Raw genomic sequence first — 15731 nt, 5'->3', positions numbered from 1 at the left:
CAGGCAGAGCTTTATTTCTCTGGTGCCTCTTGACTTAGCACGCCCATGATCAAAACCCAGCCTGCAAATTTCTGCTACGTTTCAGTTAGTTTCATTTCCAGGGATCTGTTTTCCTTGTCCTCATTGCTTATGAGAACCTACAGGTGGACACAGACACCCTGGCCATTTTCTGTTTCCCTGCCATCACAGTCTGCCACTTCCACTCCGTCTGTGAAGAAAATTCTGCCCAGTTCTTGGGACAAAGAGGGAATTTCATCAGTGTTGCAAAAAAAATGCATTGTCTGAAACAACCCACTGAAACTGCAGCTCTGTGGGTTTTGAGTTTTCTCTTTGTCATCACATCAAACCAGGTCTGTTCCCCATATTCTGCAGGTTCAGAGGGAGCCTTGATTCTCACAACTGGGAAGGGAGTATAAACAAAAATGCAACGTCACACTGTTCGAAAGTTGGTGTATAGTTTTCCACTGGAAATAATTTCCCTGCCGATTCATGGAATCACCGTAATTCCTGTCTCATGACATACACAGCTATATCCAGAGAAGTTAAGATAGCTTTTAGTTAGATATGATGGGAATATATATGCAACCCTTCCCTGAATTTCCAGCATATTTATATACTAGCTTTATATTTTTATGCTTCCCTAATGCCTTACAGTTTCTTGGAAGCCCATTTACGTGTTGTAGATATATTTCTGGCTTCAAAAAGGTGTTCTGTGTGCATTTTATTTTCTTTTCTAATTCAAAGTATCTGAAATACAGTGAGGTTTGTGCTGCAGTCCATAAAAATGACACTTTTCTGTTATAAAACTGAGATTGTGTTCTGTGCTTTGGAGTGTTATGAACTTTGTGGGCATTTGTTCACTGTTGCAAGAACTGACAGGAATTTCATTTGTACTGAGCTGCAGATTTTGGGTAGTATCTGCTTACTCCAAAAAATGCACTTTTTTTTTTACACTTAATTTGGCACCAAGTCAGGCAGAAACCACTCCATTTAAAATACTTTTTATGAGTCTAAAAAGAGGCATGCTGTATGTGTATTAATTGGGAGTTTTTAAGTTTGCCTTGAAAAAGTGAATAACTGCTTAAAAATAGTGCCATACTTTACTTTCAGATCAATGCCGTACAGGCAGGTGCTAAAAGTGCTTCTCTATGATTTTAATTTTGGCACATCAGCAAGGCTAGCTAGAATTCCAGCAGCTTGTGCATCCAGGAGATCCACAATTTCACTGAAAAAAAATTTGAGAACTTGTCAGTATGGCCCAAAACTGCCATGTGTTTAAAATACTGAGAATCAGGTTGTGAAAACAAACAAACAAAAAAATCAGTGTTGTATCATAAGTGTTGTATCACATGTGGTATAAGTTTCTTAGTTCTAAGTAACTTTTGTAATTTATTCACAGAAATTACCCTCTTTAGAAAAACCCATCTAGTTGAGGGGTTGTGAATATCATTAACTCCAGGATCCATTTTTATTTATCCTGCTTCTCACTCTTTTTTTTTTTTTTTTTCCCCTGTGGTCTTGCAGTGTTCTGTCACATGATGATGACCTGTCTGCTATTGCTGTTTGCCACCTCCTCCTCTCCTTTAGTTTCTGGTTGGCTGGGTGACTTATCCTGCCTGTGCTTATGTTAATCACATGCAAAGCAGCAGAGTGTGGGCATTCTGAGCTTTGGAGATCTCCCCTTACTTTCTCCTTTTTCTCTCTGAGGTGGGCTTCTGGTGTCATGGTGTTAATTCTCTCTTGGATTTGCAGAAAAAATTAGGATGTTGGGGTTTTTTTGTTTTGTTCTGTTCTGTTTTGTTTTGTTTTGTTTTAGAGTACAATTTGTCTGCTATTATCTCCCCTACGACATAATTTCTTCATCGAGTATTGTTTAAATGGCCTTCTTACATGATGTCAATCTACCTGGGCTAAACGTTGTGTAAATCACCATTTTTTTTAACACCCTCTATGTCTGTGAGGTAAACCAGAGGGACTCTGAAGTAAAACACTACAGAATAAGTTTAGAATTCATGCCAAATCATGATTAATAATGAATTAACATATTATTTTTAAATCAAAGCTTCTTCTCACAAGCTGGTCATTCAAGTGTAACTCTCTGTGTTCTCGGGATGTAGGTGAACCAGGGAGATGTTTTCCAAAGAACACCAAGGTGCAAGCCAGCAGAGTCCCCTGCTTTGCCTGTCCTCAGGACAAGTGCTCAACAGTGATTGAAATCCTGAATTTCAAATGGATTCAGGGTTTTTAAGTCTCACACAGAAGCAGGAATACTCAGCTTTGAACACTTCGATCTTTTTGGTCTGGCTGGATGTCAGTGGGCACAAACAGCCTGTTCCTCAGCCAAGCTGGGTTCATAATCCAAGAATAAACAGAAACAAGGAAACAGGCAAGGGAAAAAAAATTTAGAGCCTTCATCCCTCAGGTTCAGAACCAGCACAAATTGGATGATCAACAGTACTTGGAACTATAAAGCCATATAAAAGTCTGCAGGTGACTTTTGTGGCATTATTGTAACTCTGCAGGAAATGCACAAACATAAGGAGCAGAGCATCCGTGACAACTTTAACATTTGCATGAATTCCACGTCATTATTCCTGGAAGTTTACATCCCTCCTAAAGGAGCATGTAGAGGTCAGGGTGGGAAAGGGGGAGGTTTCCCTGAAGAGGAATTAGAGCTGGTGTGGTGCTGGAGAGGCTCACAGGGAGGATGAACACGTGTGTCCCCAGCTGAGTGTTTCAATTACACCCAACAGTTTGGACAAAAGGGGGAGATAAAAGTGGATGAGATTCACCCTCACCTGGCAGCTCTGGGAAGAGGGGCCATGGCTGCATGCAGATGTCTGGAAATCAGTGGGCTTTTTTCCAGTTGGGTGAGGGGGGTTCATAAAATTCAGTGGTTGATTAAAACTGCATGTTTTCCATGGCTGGGGTCAAAGCATAATTTGAATTTTGTATTTCCCTTATTTCTATAATTTCAATATTAATGGTCTAGATAAGGAATGAAAAACTAATATACAGAAATATGTTACAAGAATTGTGGGGATATGCCTTCTAAGACAATTTCTTATTAGAGCTCTCCACCTTTGCTAAATTTCATCCCTTATAGAAATTTATATTTAAGGCAGTTTGGACTAAAATTATCAGTTAGAAATGCTTATTAGCATGAATATCACAACTCGGTCTGATACATCCTTTTGGAAAAAACATCCCAGAGTGAAATGGAAAAGTAATATAAGAATGTTTTTCTGTATTAGAAAATGTTTTAAAATAAAAACAAAGCAAATGTGAACAATATGTCTTAGGGTCTTTCTCAAGATCAGGTCACATAATGGCACCTGGGGATAGAAATGATGATGAACAAAGAGAAAAAAAGCCAAAATTCTTATTATTCAGTATAAATGTTATTTAATATTTATGTATTTAAAAATTAATCACCATAAATATTATTGTATATTGCATACATAATAAGATATAAATATCATAACGTAATAATATTACTTAAATGTGAATATTTGAATTTTAATAGCTTACAGTCAGAGTTGGCAACAAAACAAGAGCATGTGACACCCCTCATAGTCGCATCCTCTGTTGAGGGCCCAGTAGACTTTACATTTAAGACAAAAATGCCATCATTACTACCAATTTGGTAATTGTTTCACATCCACCTTGTAGGGTTTTACAGTATTTTTGCTGAAATTGTTCAGTTTAAATAATTTCTAATAGATCATAAGGCATCCTACAACGCAACACTAAAAACCTTCATACGTGGTCAATTCACTGCCTATCCAAGGAGTGCAGCTGCGCAATGTGGGGAAAAGGAAAAAAATGAATCAGTTCCTTAAAGATTTAAATTGTCATAAAAATCCAGTATTAAACATGGTGCCTGTTTAGCCTTTTTGGGTTTCCCATAAGTTTGGAATAAGTCATTGTGTATTTGGTGCTGACTGAAAAATGTAATTTGACATTTTAAAAATTAAAACCGTCATGGTATTTAAAGATGAACTTAAGCTCTGCTAATTCTATTAAACTGCAGGCTGCCAATGAGTTATAAAGTCTAATTAATCATTTTGTCAGTTTTGCCTTCTGAAGCTAGTCAATATAAATTTGAATAAATAGGAAGCTGTTGACCCAGACACCTCTGGATATTCTGAATAAAGACGAGCCAGTAGTAAAACACTCCAACAATTGTCCACTTTGCACATAGTGCGCACGAATGTGGCAGGGAATTACACGCTAACACACAGGCGTGGCATTAGTCTTGATTCAGATTATTTATTTGTGGTGATAAATAAAGGAATATGTGTAGTCATTCCTCCTGTGTTTTGTCAAGACAAGGGTTTTGAGGAGGAAAACTTTTTAGCCCAAGTTTGTCGCTGACACTGCAGGGTGACATGTCACATCAGGTTGCATCAATAGAGCCATGTTATGTAAAAGTAATGAAATGTGACTGATAGAACCCAAGATACTGTAACATACTGTAACATAATGTGTCAGCATTTCTTTAATGGAGCCTTTCAGGAATGCTTTTTTTTGGTAAAACACCTTAAAAAGTCAGTTACAAAGAGTGATGAGGAGAGTGAAAATATTTGCACTCAGTTGCCACCACAAGAAACACAGAAAATAATCAAAATAAATAATGGAATAATCTAAATAAAATATTTACAGTAATTTTATATACATATACTTATACATACATACATACATACATACATACATACATACATATATATATGTATATATATATATATATATATATATATATATAATATTACATATATATATATGTGTATATATATATATATATATATATATATATATATATATATAATATTACATATATTTTATATATATAAAGAGAGAGAGAGAGAGAAATTCAGGATGGTAAAGCCCTAGGCATCATCAGTTAATTCTCTAACTGTATTTTATGGAATTGATTTCCTGATCATGCACAAGGGTAAAAACTTGCCTGTGTTTGACATAAGATTATCAAGATGTCATGTCTGTGGAAATGGAAGTTCTCTCCATCCAGCAGAAAAACTTATATTTCTCTAATATATCCTAACGATCCGGGAAACCTCATTTCCACTAAAAACAGCCCCATGATCCTAGAAACAAAGTGATTATTTACATTTTTAGAGGTCGGATTGCATCCTTTTCTCCATCCCTCACCGAGCTGGTGAAGCTGGGGGCAGAATGGCCCCGCGTGAGGGATGTGACACATAAACCACCGCTGCCACCGACATCCTTCTTCGCGGGAGGGGAAGACACCGAGCTGTTTGTCTTCAGCAGATTAACAGGGAAGGTTGTTTTTGTTTGTCTGACTGGTCAAGGACAATTTACAGTTCAGTTACTCTGAAGGAAAGACTTGTTGATTTGAGAGCGCTCCTATTATAGCTGCAGGTAGAGGATGATGGATTCAGCCGTCACCGTGATAAACTGCAGCCTGCGCGCTGGCAATGCACTAAATAAATAAAACACTGGTGGATCTGTTTGCTTCAGCTACTTAACAGCCTGGGCTGCCACGCAGGTGGAGGCTTCTTGAGTGGGGGGGACCAAGGATTTCAATGTTCTCTTTGGTTCACGCGCATCTTGGGCTCTCTGAGGATATTCAGATTCATGAAGAGGGAAAACAAGGGAAGGAAATTAAAAGAACGCAATATTTTTCGATAGGAATTTTGAATCCCAGTGGCTCAAAGACAAATTTTTATGTCTCCTACAAAATATTCTCTTTGCCTAGCTGAACACTCATTTTCTCTGTTTTTTTGCCTACTTTTGAATTTTTGAGACAAGAGCTGTTAAAAATCTCGTTTGTCCCTTGGCTGTGGAAGACTGTTCTGTGTAGAACATCCGCCCTTGGAACAGCCACCGTGACAAAGTGGGCACAAATTTTCTTGTAGATTTAATTGATCTATTAGCTCAGCTGCTTGTTCACTGGTTGGCTATCACCCTTGATAGCCATTATCATTCCATTAGAGCAGTCTTGTCAATTTTTAATTGCTTATCATTAAAGATATATTTAGTATACATAACAACTCCTTTTTTACTCATCAGTGGGAATGGTTTGCCATGCTACAAAGCTTTTAACTCACTGGAATTTTTCTGCTGTGTCATGTTAGTTTTTATGATTTTTCTCTTGGTGACATGAAGAAAAATCACTGTTAACTGTACTAATTCTGCTATATTTTAGTCAATTATATGGCTACAAATTTGAATTTCAAATTAAAATTTAGACACTTGAGAAAAACTATTAAAAACTGTAGAAAGAATCAATAAAAAAAACTGTGTTTACTGCCTACTTTCCTGCACATCTCATTCCACGCTCTTCAGTGCAGGCAGGGTGCATAGGCTGATCTTGAATTTCCTAGTAAGTTGTGGTGCAAGTAACACTAATACTGGAAGATATTGTACTTGCATAGCTGCTGAGAGATCAGAAATGGAAAATTGGAAAAAATTTATGTCCCCAGCCCAAAATTTGAGTTCCACTTTTCATTAGAAGGTGGTGCTGAGTGCTGCCCATGGTAGCTGAGTGCATCTCTGTGCCATTGAGTGGCTAGACCAAGGATTGTCATATTCATATTTCATATTATTTTCATCTTTCAATTCAAGCAGTAAAGATGAGATCTAGGTTGAGAGATCATACCTGCAGAGTTCATGAACTTTATTTACAAAGCAAGAGGTTTTTACCAAAGTTTTTGGTTTTGTTTTTGTTGTTCGTTTGTTTTTTCCATATAGGTTTGGCTTTTTTCAAGCATTCAGATTGGCGTAAATATTTGAGGGGCTGACGATAGCACCCAAAGCCCAAGGTGAGTTTACCCCTGTAAAAACACTGATCATTTGTTGTTTTGTGGCCTTCACAAGGAGTGATTGTTCTCGAGATGAATTTTTGTCTGTTTAAACATTGTGAAGTCCTCACTGAGCCAGGAAAACTTAAAGATACAGGGAACTGTCAATTCTACATGAAAACCTTTGACACACACAAAAGGCAGATGGAATTCACCTCTTCTGCCCTCCAAAAAGGGGATGGGAGCAGAAAACAAACCACCTGCTTTGTTCCACTCTGAGCCTTGAGTGGAATAGATAACATTATAAAAAAGAATATTGCAGTCATTTGAACAGTTCTTTCAGCAAGAATGGACTCTGTTTTTTCTCATTCTCTGCTTAATACTGATATTGCTTTAGTCACCATAAAATACTATTTTATGAGTCTTGTTTCTTTGCTATCAGGAGGACCCACATGGGTAAACACCTGCCACTTGTAATAATACTGACTCTTTGGAGGTAAAGTTGGAAAGAGTGATATTGCAAATAAAAGTCAGTTTGACAGGGAAGAGTAAAATCAATGTCAATGTTGTTTGTTTTAGAAGAAGCATTGATAAATTGAAAAGCCAAATTAAAGCGTTAGGTCTGCATAGTAAATGAGAATTAATAATCTGATAAAAATATAACATTAGCAGGTAGTAATAGAGGAGATATAAACATTATCAATAGGGCTTCAGTGCAGCTAAGCTTTGCTCTGGGAGACAGGAGTGTAGCAATGGCTCTGGTTTCTGCAGGTGGCTTTGGTGCCCTCTGTCATATATTTAGCAAGTTCTTAACTGGAAGGGAAATGAGGCTCTAATATTGCAAATCAACCAATTTCTACTCTTCCAAACTTTTGTGTGGAGGCTACCAATGTTTCAACAGTGGTAAATTTAATATTTTCTTGGCCTTTTTTAGCCAGTTTTACACAACTTTCTTGTTCCAGTTTATAGGTTGATTTTTTAACCTTTTCCCTGTTTTGTTTTAGGTTTGTTTGTTTGTGTTTGTTTGTTTTTGTTTTTTGTTTTCGCAAATCTTTTTTCATTTCACTGACTTCTTATCTGTGCTCACAGTAAGCTTGATTTGTTGCTCTTCCTCTGCACAGCACTCCAGTGATTACTGAAACTGCCAATGAAGAAACAACTACAAAGCAACGAATAAAATGCATGCTATAAATAAGGTATTGAATTCTATTTGACTGCACAGGGCAACAATTTCTAAAAATTGCTGAGGAGTCCAATAAACAAGGTAGATCTTGAAGATGTTGTGTCTGTACAAACTTGCAGAGAAACCCCCAGAAATTTCTTTGTACGAATGTGAAATGGGATGAAGTTTTAAACTTGCAAGTACTTAAATATATAATTATTTGTTCTAAGAGCAATGCCAGGGGAAAATCATGGAGGATCCAGAAAGGGCTTGTTCTTGTCCATGCCTTTCCCATTCAGAGTGAGCAATTCTTGACCAAATTTCACAGTTCACACTCCACCCTTTGTCTGTCAGAGGTTTCTAATGACTTTTTTCATCAGCACAGCAAGTTTTGGAGGTGGAAATGGTGAATGTGTTTGACTTATCTGTGACCAGGACTAAAAGGTGACTCAACCCCGACTCTCTCTGCAACTCAGCTGCCAAACACCTAATTAAGTCCCTCACTCGTAAAATAAATGTTCAGAGCAGCCTTGCCAGTCAACTCCAAAACTTTCAAGTCAGTTTTCCACTGAAAATTTTATTTGATTTGATTTAGGAGTCAGCTGATAATCAGGTGGTCCTGATAAGTCCTACTTAAAATGGAAGAATTCCTGGAAGTGTGGGAGTCACCCTTGAAAGCTCAGAAGCAAATCCCGTGTCATTGGAGACTCTCTGGGCGGTGTCTCACAGTCCATCTGAGGCTGAAGAATTCACGTTGTACTGTGAGACATTTTGGTTGCCCCTCCAGAATGAAAACCTGTGCAAAAGATAAGATTTGAGAATGAGGTGACTTGGCCACACTGATGTGATTTTAATGGGAGAATCAGCTGGAAATGCACGTGCTGTACCAATTGCATGAAGATACAGTGAATGCATTCTGCTTGTATATAATTTATTGCTTTTTCCTCTGTGATTAGAGAAAGCAGATGAGCCCTTCTCTGCACTCAAAGAAATTAGGGAATCAATTTCATGGAAGAGGCAATAACAAACAAACAGAAAGCTCTGGGTTAGCACAGGAATATTCACATTTATAAAGTTGTGCAGGTTAAGCAAAAAAAGTTTCTTCTTTTTGCACAGTGATTTTTCATTTTGCACTACAGGCTTTTAGGGTTATTAAATGTCTAGATTTTAAAGTGTATTTCGTCAACTGAAGCAGAACAGGAGCCAAATTTGGGGTTTGATACACAAGCATCACTCTCACTAATTTCATTATGAACTTTACATTTATATTCAAAAAAAAAAAAAAAAAACCCACTGCCTGACTTTGCAGTGCTGTGTTGTATGAGAAAATCACAGAATATTCTGACTTGGAAGGAGCCCACAAGGATCGAGTCCAACTCTTAAGTGAATGATCCACACAGGGATTAAACCCTCAACTTTGGTGTTACTGCACCTCAGGCTCCTCTCAGTAATTCAGATTTCTTTACAGCTCAACATTTACAAATAATTGATCTTTTTTCTAGCTTCTTGTATTTTAACCTTGAAATTATATTTTATCTCCACTAGGGAGCAGCAAATGACATAAAAATATCATTACTGCTCTAATCCCATGGAAAGGAACAGTGGAGAAATAGGACTAAGACTATTTAATTAAATTATCTGGCAGGTTACAAATACATTCACTTTCAACAGCTGTGATTTTTGAAAACTATATAGCGTCTTTATCTTTTTTTCTCTTTTTAGCTCAGTTCATTTTATGTCCCCCTGTATACCTTGTCTTGTGGATAAAATGGGTTTTCTTTCATCTTCAAACTGCTGTAGAGGGGCTAAGGAAGCACCTGAAAGCTTCAATTTGCCTCAGATGGAAGCTCAGTTGGATTACTCTTTTACTGTATGTCGTTTCTTAAATAATATCTTTGTTATAAAAGCACTTTCAATTAAGGCATATATTTATTCTGAATGTTTAAAATTTTTTTTATGTTATTTAATTTCTTGTCCTCCTACTTGTCTTTGCACTTTGAAGAAGCAGAAATAGAGATTCATTAAAGAATGCACTAAAAATAAATATATCACGTTCATCATTTTTTGTCTGGTTAGACTAAACACATGAGATAATATAAGGAAAGTGTATATACACAAATTAAAAGAGCAAACATCTGGGATGGCATTGAGTTTCTTCTAAACTAATGGGCTAAAACTTAAGAAAAAATTAAACTTTTATTTTTTTTGTGGCTGTCAGCTGCTAAACTAGGGAATCATTTTCCAATAAAAGTGATGAATGCTCTCTTTTGGAGCCCTTTAAGAGTGGACAGGGAAAAGCTCTAAACAATATAGAGCAGAAATCCTTGCAGTGACAGCAAGGGAGGCTCCATCATCATATTTCTTCCTCTGACCTCTGCTTCCTTCTGCCACTTAACTGGAATATGTAAATGACAGATATTTAAAACAGGAAATTTCTGAAACAGATTTGAGGCTCAAGTTTTCAGGTGATTCCTTGATTGGGGAAAGACATAACTTTATAGAAAAAACCAATTACATGAGTGTATAACCAGTGCTCTTCATGTATTTACTTTTGCAGTGGATGTTTCTGGGTGTCAAAAAGTACCTCATAAAACTCACCACCTTCCCAGAAAAACAGGAAATTGTCTTTTTGAAAGATAGTTATTGGGGGGGGGGGGGGGGGGGGGAGGTTTAAATCAAATATATGAGGAGAAAAGGCCTCACAAAAACTTTTCAGAAGCTACTTGCTCTTAATTCTTTGTGGCCTGGGAAAACACTGTGGAATGCACATTTTGAACATCAGCACTTCAAAAATTGCATTCCCAGTCCGTGAGGTAGCACCGATGGCAGATTTTGTCCTGGCTCTTTGGTACATTAGGCAGCCCTGAGGCAAACGAGAAGCCTGTTAGGATCTCATCCACCTCACCCTCCCGTTTCAGCTCCTGTCCCCTGTCTGTCACACACATGGGAAATCCAGATCATTTGTTTCCAACGCAACTCAGATCCTCCTTCTGCTCTATCCTTCTCTTCCAGGCTGATATGCTTAGCTCCTTGGACTCAACTGGGGTCAATGTCTTTAAAGCTGTGGAGATAAGCTGTTCAGTTCTGGTCCCTCAGTTTAGGAGGGACACTGAGTGCTGTGTCCAGTTCCGGGTGTCTCAGATGTTGAGATGCTCAAACACATCCAGAGGAGCCCATGAGGCTGGTGAAGGGCTTGGAGCACAAACCCTGTGAGGAACGACTGAGGGAGCTGGGGTTGTTAAGCCTGGAGAAAAGGAGACTCAGGGGTGACCTTATCACTCTCTACAACTCCCTGAAAGGTGGTTGTGCTCAGGTGGGAGTTGGTCTCTTTCTCCAGGCAGCAACTGGCAGAACAAGGGGACACAGCCTCAGGCTGCGTCAAGGGAAATACAGGTTGGATATTAGGAAAAAGTTTTTCATGGAAAGAGTGATGAATTAGTGGAATAGTCTGCCTGGGGAGGTGGGGGAGTCACCATTCCTGGATATATTTAAAAAAAGACTGGATATGGCACTTGGTGCCATGGTTTAATTGAGGTGTTAGGGCATGGGTTGGGCTCGATGATCTTAAACGTCTCTTCCAACCAGGTGATTCTCTTATTCTGTGATTGTCTGACATGGCAGGAGCTAAATGGAGATGTCTATTTTGTGTCTGAGTAATGCTGCCCACCCAAACGAGAGTGCTGAGGTGCTGAGGGTGTACTCGATACCTTTTTGGGACTACCTAAAGGCAGAGACCAGACAGAATTAAGAGAATAAAAAGCAGTTATGTTTACTGAAGGGCCCTCAGGTACATTTCAGGCAGATGAAGCCCCCCCAGGGGCCACACCCAAAAATGGACAATGGGTCACGGGTTTTCACACTTTTTTATAAGTTTGGTCCATTTGCATATTGGGGGTTCATCTTTCAATTGGCTTCAGGTAATGAAGTCATTTACCCCCAGTTTGCTCCCCTCAGCTCACTTTTGTTTAAATCTCTCAGGGCCTAAGGCAGTGAGGTGTCCTTGATTCCGAGCCCTGGAGAGGAATTGTTGTGTCTGACCAAAAGAGGAAGGCAGCAGCTCCCACTGTGTGTGGAGTTTAGAGTTATACACTAAAGAACTGCAGGATTAAAAAAATACGAAAAATATAAAAGCTAAAGCCCTAAGGCATCACACCCAGTTCTGCCAAGAGCAGACAGAGATCACAGCTGGGAGACTGTCAGCTGAAATCTCCTGGGAAAACCTTAATCAGCAGGATTGGACCCAGCCCAGAGCATGGTCTGCCCTAATGGCACAGCTCCTCCTGGGCACTTTCCTTGCTCTGCAAAGGGCTGAAAGGGGCAGGCGTGAGCCCACAGCTCCAGAGCTGCTCCATAGGATGGGTGGGAATGCTAAACATTTCCTCCCTTGCCTCGGAGCTTGTCTGGCCCTGCTGTGGAGGGAGAATGTGCTGCAGTGTTTCTCTGCTTTGTCTGGTGTGAGTTACTTGTGCCCAGGTTGTGTCCAGGCTTTACGGGGAACGAGAGCACTGTGGGTGAGAATAATATGAAACGAGAAGGTACTGAAAGTATTTTCAGTTGATTTTTTCCTCTACCAAAAGGAAATATAAACACTTGGATTTCTCAGTTTTCATGTGCCACCCATGAAAGTGATTGGGATCATTTACATTCACACTTATTTTGATAGGCAGGGAATAGATAAGTAGTGAATTAAAGTTTTTCTCTCCACCATCTGTATCCAAAAGCAGGAGCATTAGGAGCATGACAAATGATCCTCCTTTGAGATGTAATTATATTTCAATGGAAAGGTAAATGTATGGAAAATACCTGAAAGCTGACCATAAGTTTGTGTATGTATTAGGATTGCAATGAACATAAACTATTGAATTATTTATGGAGTTTCAGGACATAAGATTTCTGTCATTCTGTTGACTGTGTTATAATTAGAATAACTCTGGCATCAGCTTCAAGTTGCACACAAACCAAAAATAAATAAGATCAATCATAAGATCATGATATTGAGTGAAAAAGCTAAAGGATGATGAGTTCCTAATATATGAAAAAAAACCCCACAATATTCAGCTGCTCTGTTAAGACAGAGTGTTGAAGGTGTTGGAATTTTTCACTGACACAATGGTACAGATTTCATAATATATTTAAATATTTTATGCTTCTTCCTTGTAAATCTAACATGGAATCATCAGTGACTATTCTGGTCAAATTTACACATTTTTCAGAGCCTGAGTTGCCTCCGTAGCTGAGCTGCTAACTCCGATTAAAAGCAGTCTGTAGTCTCAGATGCATCTGCAGCAGTGATCTGGTTTAGTTTCTTGGAGCTTACTCTGCACCTAGGGGTAGAATTTCACCCCAGCACCTCAAGTATAAGTATTCTGCCACCTTCTTTTTTTTTTTTTTAATGAACTTTTTGAGTTTAGAAACTAATCTCATCAAAAGTTTTTCTAATGCAAACCTCTGGCCTTGAGAATTGGAATGGATTTTTCATCCTTCTTAAGCAGTCATCAGTTTTCCTACAACCAGTCTATGTGTTTTCCAGGATTACTTAGTGTCAGCAAATTTCCATTCTTTTGATTTGCTTTCCTAAGTAGAACTTCTAGTAGAAATAAATTACTCTATAACTAATCCAGCTTGCATATTTTATCAGCATTCTTTCCATCATTTGTTTTCATTGCATTTATTTTAATCTTGCCTGTTAGAAATAATACAGTGATTTAAGAATCTACCCTGTGCAGCACTGCTGCAATATCTGTCAGCAGCAAGATTGGACCCTCTGATGCTTCATTTTACCTGAGGTTGTTCCCTTAAAAAAAGGGAATGAAAAATAATTTGTGATACGCGGCAGCGAACCAAACCTCGGCTCCTTTTTGCACCTTTTTGCACAGTGCTATTGGTTATTGTTTTCCCATATTCTAAGAATTAGGAAGCATGGAGACCTTCAGTGGGGGTGTTTTTAAGAGTGTTTTTTGGTTTTGGACCCCAGTGACACCCTTGCAGTTTGGCAGAGTTCTGACTTAGGGGAACTCAATATTTTGTACACATAATGAACATCTGGTGACAAGGTGCTCAGAGCAAAAACAAAAACAACAACAAAAAAGAGAAGGGGAAAATGAAGAGAAGGAAAAGCAAAAGGCAGTAAAATCTTTTGCATGCCTGCTACTTTTATGGCTTGAAATATTTTTTTCCTTCAATCAGTGCATCTAGGGAAACTCTTTTTTTTTGATGTAACAATCAATTTTTAACAAGGAAAAAAGTCTGAACTCATAAATATTGTATGTATTAATTGTGAAACTTAATGGAACACTTTGTGTTTCTGAGCAACTCGTTTACATAATTAAAATCTCCTTTGATCTGTGAGTAAATGATTTAATCTTAATGCTCATTAGGCTAAATGGGTCTTCTATTCAATTGTATCAAGATGCCATGGAAAATTCTCAGACCTTTAGAAATATTTGTTAGTTGTTAGATAAACAGAAACCTATCTGAAAACAAAAATCTTTTATCTCTGCAAAAAAATTTGACTCTAAAACTAATTCAGATTAAAGCTTCTTTTTTTCTTTTATCTGACATTTTTGTTTCAAGAGCAGTTCAATGAAATATGGGAGGGGATTGTTCAATTTATATTCATTAACTACTTCACTACAAAAATAATTAATCCTTGAAAATAAAACATGAAATGAAAAATAATTGTCAGACAGGTGCACCTTCAACTGAGGTATGAATTTTTGTATCTATGGATCACTTCACTGCTATTTTCTTGTGGGTGTTGTTCAGAAATCCCGGTGGATATGGCAAACCTCAGGAACATCTGGGAAACACACACCAGGATTTTTCATCTTCTTTAGAATTCATGTAACAACAGCAACACCATGGCAGTATTTATTTATCTGCCAAAGGTTGCCACCTTTATGTGCTCAGGATAGCATCCTTTCTTCCAATCTTTTACCTCTCTAATGCTGAACAAAAAATCTCTTACCCAGTACAAGGTGCAGATGTCCCTTGGATCTTCAGGCACTTGTCAGGCAAGCCCATTTCCTTATATCCTAACAAAGAAAGCTGAGAAATTGGGCATCAGTGTCACGATACTCATTTTTTCCTCAAAAACTCTAAACCAAATAATTTATTTTGAAAATTGTCCTTTTTCATTATCCCATCTGTGATTTTTCCTTTTTTTTTTAAAGCCACTTCTCATTCCCACAGGGGAGCTTTTTTCCTTTTTTTAAAAAAGGTAAGAATTTTAATTAGCTCAGGTGGTGCAATAAATACAAACATCTGTGTCCCTTTATTAAAGGCTGTTCTCAGTCCCTTTTCTCTCTCAAGAAAAAATGTAAGGCACAAAAATCCTCCAGAGTCACCTTGCTGAGGACTCCAGTGCCTGGTGGCCATGGGCCCTACCAGGCTGTGCCGCACCAGCCTCTCTCCAAGATCCCCTGGAATTTTGGGAAAAGCAAATCCAGCACAGGGCCTCTCCTGGCCCTGTCCCCAGGGACACTCCTGGCAATCTGCAGTTTAGAGACATCTTAAACCAAAAGGTTGTATCCGTATTTAATTCCACTTGAAACTGTTCTCTTCCATGAAGTAATCCACGGCAGACATTAATGGTGCTGTTACACAGCTGCGAACGCAGTTGGGATGAAACGCACTTGTGCACACTGACAAAACAGTCGATGCTCAAATATTGAAAGGGAATATTTCATGATCCTTTAATATTTCCTACGTATAGTTTGTTTTATTTTCCTCTCGTAATGTTTGAACTGCTGTGTTTCTTTCCTTTACTAAATAATAAAACAAAACAA

Source organism: Chamaea fasciata, unplaced genomic scaffold (assembly GCF_029207755.1).
Source record: "Chamaea fasciata isolate MVZ Bird 193981 ecotype frontalis unplaced genomic scaffold, bChaFas1.0.hap1 SCAF_4, whole genome shotgun sequence".
In the NCBI taxonomy this organism is placed as follows: domain Eukaryota; kingdom Metazoa; phylum Chordata; class Aves; order Passeriformes; family Sylviidae; genus Chamaea; species Chamaea fasciata.
The sequence above is the reverse complement of the archived record's forward strand: the minus strand, read 5'-3'. Positions refer to the sequence as shown.